Genomic DNA, 6,000 nt, shown 5'->3' on the forward strand with positions numbered 1-6,000 from the left:
TAAACACAAGACCTGTAATTTATGGCGAAAAGTATATTGATGTTGGAATAAAATCACCACACTGTTCTCTGCCTTTGTATTCAATCGAAATCACATGCAATTCTGTTTGAACTGATAACCTCCAAAGTAGGACCCATTTAATCTTTGGAGAAGTTTCTTGTGCATTGAGCACCATTGGTAGTGTTAGACCAGAGCTTGCAAAATGTTCGGCATTCAGAGAAGGGGTTTCTTGAGCACCTTTACGAAATTGGCAGGGAGAAGTGGCATTTTTAGCAAACTGCAAGATCCCAGCCTGAGATTCAGAGGAGAGGCTGCATGGACCGCCTGGGGGAAGCCATATCCGCATACCTGGAGGCAATCGAAACAAATCATTGGAGACATTAAAAATAGACTTCTCTTTCTTACTGCCAATATTCCCTTTCTTCCTCTCTACTTCAATTTTTTTTTGGTAGTGTTTTCTGAAATGCTTTTTTTAAGAAGCATATAGAAATTTAGATTTAATTTGTTACAGCTTGCATTTAAAACTCTGGAAAAATGAGAAATAATTGGAAGATAACAGTAGCAGCTGCCTAACCAGTTGTTTCAAAATATGGCAATAAAATATTAAACTTGAGACTTGCTATTTTTGTGCATGGATGTCTGTCATTGGTTATGATAGATTTCTAACCTCCCTACCAAATTAATATTTTAGGAGGGGCTAGAGGAGGATGCTTATGACAAGTTGTGGACTTAAATATTATTCCTGGAGAAAATTTGTAATAAATGAGGCCCTGGCTGTAAACTTTACATATACTAGCAATTATTCTCTTTAAAGGGGGGAGGGGGGCGGTGCGGGGAGGGAAAACAGCCAAGCACATTGCTTAATTGACCTGGACTTAAAAAAAAAAAAAAAAAAAGGCAGCCTCAGATTTTGGATACTACTATTGGAAAAGAGCCTGCGACTGATTCGGCACACAAATCCTAAGAACTTTGACTTAGAGGGAGAGTGAGCAGTTCTGATGGGAGATGCAGTTTATTTGCATTACAAATGGGAGGTATGGGATGCTTAACGTGTATTAAATGAACATCCAGTGCCATGTAAGGATGGAGTTTCATTATTCCTGTAAATGGAATTAGCCTGCAGCAGCAGCATGGACTATTCAGGTTATTTTAGCGAAAATGGAGTTTCATTTGCCTGTGGAGCAAGGTACAGTGAGTCTCAAATTGGGCATGCCCAGAGCAGTTGTGTGGCCGTTTGGAGGGGACAGGAGATGGTGGCAGTCAGGGAAACGGGGGACTGCAGTGCCTGTGAAGTGTTGCAACCTCTCAGGTGGGGATGGAGGGACTGGAGTGTTTCCCAAATGGGTCCCAAGGAAGACTAGTTTTGTGGGATATTTATAGGTGCTACTTGGGGTGGGGAAGAACCCCAAAAACTTTTCCTGACCACATAACCTCGGGAAAAGTTTGCTTTAACAGCATTAAATTGGGTTCCTCAAGATTTGCACAACCTTTAATACCTAAAGCGAAGTATAAAGTTTTAAGCAGCAGTGGCTGCCCTACAGCTACAGCTGGGTAGCATCTGAGTACCTTCACTTAACTGTGTCGATATTTTCATATCTTTAAAATAGAAATTTCTAGGATTTGACCTACAATAAATGGCAATTTTATATGGTTCAGCCTAATTCCATTAGCATACCATGTGTGTATAATAATGTCCACCTTATATGATTGTGGGGAGAATTTAATAAGGTGACGTGTGTAAAATTTTCTGCACTCAAAGTAGCAAGCTGGTGGTTGTGTAGACTATGTGACCCAAACAATGACCAACAAGCCCTTGTCTCTAGCAGTAGCTCCTGGACGGTTATGGGATTCCAGGGAGTGTGGCTAAAGAGCTGGGGTCAGCAAGCTTTTTTCTACAAAGAGCCACATGGTAAATACTTACGGCTTTGTGGATCATAAGGTCTCTAGCAAGTATTCTGCTCTGCTGTTCCAGTGGAAAAACAGCCACAGACAGTATGTAAGTAAATGGGTGTGGCTCGTGTTCCACTAAAACTTTATTTATAAGACTCTGGCCAGGGTCTGTATTTGGCCCATGGGCTGTAGTTTTCTGACTTACTTTAGACAAAGGAAAACAGTGAGTTGTAAAGATAAGACTGACTTGGGTATTTGGAGACCTCGGTTTTGTTTCCAGATCTGCTACTGCCTGTGAAGTTGACTCTTTTGAGTCTTACCTGGTTTATCAAGTGGCTTTGTATTTTGTGCTCTGATAGAGTTATAAACTAAGAGTAGCATGGAAGGAGATGCCATAAAGGCAGTTTGAAACTTACGCAACCATATAGCATTTTTCTAAGGCTATTATCTGTTCATTTATTCATCTGTTCAATAAGCTCTTTTTTAGTATCCTCTGTGGATCAGTACTTACATGTTTGTGAATAAGACAGATATTGCCCGTGTCCATGTGGAGCACATATTCTTCTCGGGTATTTATTTTTGGAACATTGTTAGGATTTAAGTGCTATAAGAATTGTTGATTATTCACCTTTTACGGAAGACCCTTTGCCCTGAGAAGAATAGAGCAAGGTAAATGAGAAGGTGAGTTCTTCAAATATAATGTTAGTCCAGAGAAGAGATTGACTTTTCCCAAGATACTAACTGAATAGGATTTAGGATGAAGTCAGGCTTAGTTGGTATTTGAGCTTTAGCTACAGTCTTGTGTATACGAATACTATATTCTGTTTATACAGCAGACTCTGCCTCTAGCCACAGATGTTTCCGGCACCTGGTTAATTTATCCAGGAAAGGCCAGTGCTCATTAAGGCTCCCAAGTCCCAGAGCTGAGTTTTATGGGTGGGGAAACTGAGGTACTGAAATTGGTTATGGGATTGGCTCAGATCACAACTAGCTGGATGTAGGACTCTGGCCAACACAACTGGCAGGTCCTAGGAATGAGACCAAGGTCTCCCTCCCTGGGACTCCCTGACTTTCAAGAATGGCTGAGGCTTCTCAGACCCCCGTCTCCAATTAGGCTTACGAAATATTAGAGGGACTCAAGTGGAGACCCTGCCGGGAGAGAACCTGTTTTGACAAAGGAGAGGCTTGAATCAGGAAACCAGATGTGGCTTCAGGGCCAGAGAGCTCTGGCAGCATCCAAGCTGTGAGTCCTAGGCTGCAGTCTGTCAGGGACGTGCAGGACATGTGCAAACAGGGGCTCTCTTCTTCCTTTCGCTAGCTGCTTTCTAATGTCCCCTGAGTGGCCCATATCGAGGTTGCCTCTCGGTGGAGACCTATCCTGGAAGCAAAGTGGATTCCTGCCTAGATGGTTGTGATGTCATCTGCCACTTTCAGTTTTACTGAGCACGTGCAGAGGTGGAGCAAGATGTCTCACTCTTTCACCCAGTCGTGGTGGTGGTCAAGCCTGAGGGCGAACTAGAACCTCCCAAAGTGGCCCTGGGGGTTGGGAGGTTGGGAGTGTTAGGCATCATTTGAATGAGCTTATTTAATACTAGGGTTTACTTTTATACCTTGGATGTGATAAAAAGAGAATCTGTTGGTTTTGTAGTTTGCCCATCTTGGCATTTGTCTAAGTGAACTACCAAAAGGGAAGCTCATTCACATTTTCTTGGCCACTTGGGGTAAGCAGTCATTCTAAAAATTGTTGGGAAGACTGGGAGATTTTAATGTTTATTAAGGAAAAAGAAGGAGACAAAAATAGACTCTTTTCTAGTTGCCTGGCCGAGACGAGCAGCCCAGAGCTGGGGATTCTGGACACAGTCACAGCAATAATGTGAAGACTGAAAATAATAAAGTGCTGTGTCTTCGAAAGGGGACCGTCCCAGCTTTCATCAGTGACAAGACTGGTTAGTGAGTAGGCTTTGCATTGTGCTTGGAAAGCCAACTGACTTGGGTTGGCCAGACCTGGTGAGAGCTGCAAATGTCAGAGCAGACCTGCTGCTGGGACCTAAGGTTCCCGAAGCTTAACTCCAGCAAGTAAATAAGTCATAGATGTTCCTGGGTGGTGTGAGGTCCAAGAGGCAGGGCCTCACCAGCTCTACATGTCAAGGTGACACTTAGCATCTGGCGCTGTTCAAAGGTTGTTTTGACTTTCTTTGAAAGGTTAGAAGGAGGTGCAAAACTCCTATTTACATACAATAGTTTTAAGCCACCAAGACTTAGGGTTTTTTGTCACCACAGCAAAACTTAAACTGTCCTGACTTACTAAGCTTCAATATCCTCATCTTAGAATGGAGTAAGATTAACCTCATACAGCTATTGTGAGAATTCAATAAATTAATGCTTATAAATTATATAGCCAATGCCTTACATGTACAAGGTACTCCATAAAAAGTAGCCATGTTGATGGGGCGCCTGGGTGGCGCAGTCGGTTAAGCGTCCGACTTCAGCCAGGTCACGATCTCGCGGTCCGTGAGTTCGAGCCCCGCGTCGGGCTCTGGGCTGATGGCTCAGAGCCTGGAGCCTGTTTCCGATTCTGTGTTTCCCTCTCTCTCTGCCCCTCCCCCGTTCATGCTCTGTCTCTCTCTGTCCCAAAAATAAATAAAACGTAGAAAAAAAAAATTAAAAAAAAAAAGTAGCCATGTTGATACTGATGTTGCAGTGTTGAGAACAGTTTTTCCTTCAGCCATTGGCATGGTTACTTAAAATACAAAGGCTCTGAGGAATGGGGCATTGATACTGATTCTGTAGGGTATGTTCTTGGAGTTGATTTTCCAGAAGTTGAGTTAGATTTGCTCTGCTTCATCCACACTCTCTTGCATGTCTGCAAGCATATATTCATTTTATGCATATTAATTGAGTACCTCTTACACACCAGGCCTTGTGACAGGCCCAGGAGAAGCAGTGGGGAATAAGTGGGAATTACTGCCCACATCAGCCTGAGTCCTCTGGGTCCTCAGGGAAGCAGATGCCCTTTGGGAGAAAAAGCGGAGGGACCTGGGGCGGAGGGAGGCAGAGAGAACCTTCAGATGGCCCCGCGAAGGAGAGAGAGTAGGGAGGAACATAGGTAGCGAGAGTCTCAGACAGCAGCCCTGTTCTAAGAAAGTTTTGGCCTGTGGGAGGAGCCCCACATCTGGCAGGAATGATCTGCGTTCAGTGCTTATCCTAGGTTAGTGGCTGGGGATAGCCTATGGGAAGCAAGTACTTAGCACATCACTCTGGTGGGTTAAGGGCACAGCAGCTGGCACCAGTTGTCACTTACCCCCAGGCCCCGCCCTGGGCAGCAGGAGACCTGAGTGGCAAATTTTTAGGGCCACCACACTGCCTTCATGGAGTTTACAGTTTGGAGCGGGAGATAGGTATTAAATAATCACGTAAACAATGAATGACTTGCAGTTGTGATTAGAGCCATGGAAGGGAACTACAGGAGGCCACAAGATGGTATCACATAGAGCCTGCCATTGTGAAAGGTTGGGAAGCCATCCTGGAGGAAGGGATTTCTTGGGGCTGATGTTAGAAAGACAAGCAGGGTTGGGCCAGGTGAAGAGAGGCTGGAGGCATATTCCAGACAGAATGAGAGGCAGGAGCATTCCAGGGAGAAACAGAGAGATCGTAGAGTTGATGTCTAGCAAATTGTCATAGAAATTCTGGGGGATTGGGACACCTGGGTGGCTCAGTTGGTTAAGCATCCAACTCTTGATCTTGGCTCAGGTCATGATCACACGGTTCGTGAGATCAAGCCCCACTTTGGCCTCTGTGCTTACAGTACAGAGTCTGCTTGGGATTCTCTGTCTTCCTCTCTATTCTTCCCCTGCTCGTGCGTTCTCTCTCTCTCTCTCTCTCTCTCTCTCTCTCTTTCTATCTAAAATAAACATTAAAAAAATCTGGGGCCTTAAAAAAGGATCATTTCTATTCTTTCCTAATGTTCTTTTCCTTTGGGATTCAATTGTTGTATTTTTTTCTGGGACGAAGAACTGGCCCCTTCCCCACCATGCATACATTCTTAAGAAGACCCAACTGAGACTCTTTACATCAAGTTTCAAAGAAGTCAGGGTTTATCTACTTCTTGGA

Source organism: Acinonyx jubatus, chromosome F2 (assembly GCF_027475565.1).
Source record: "Acinonyx jubatus isolate Ajub_Pintada_27869175 chromosome F2, VMU_Ajub_asm_v1.0, whole genome shotgun sequence".
Lineage (NCBI taxonomy): Eukaryota > Metazoa > Chordata > Mammalia > Carnivora > Felidae > Acinonyx > Acinonyx jubatus.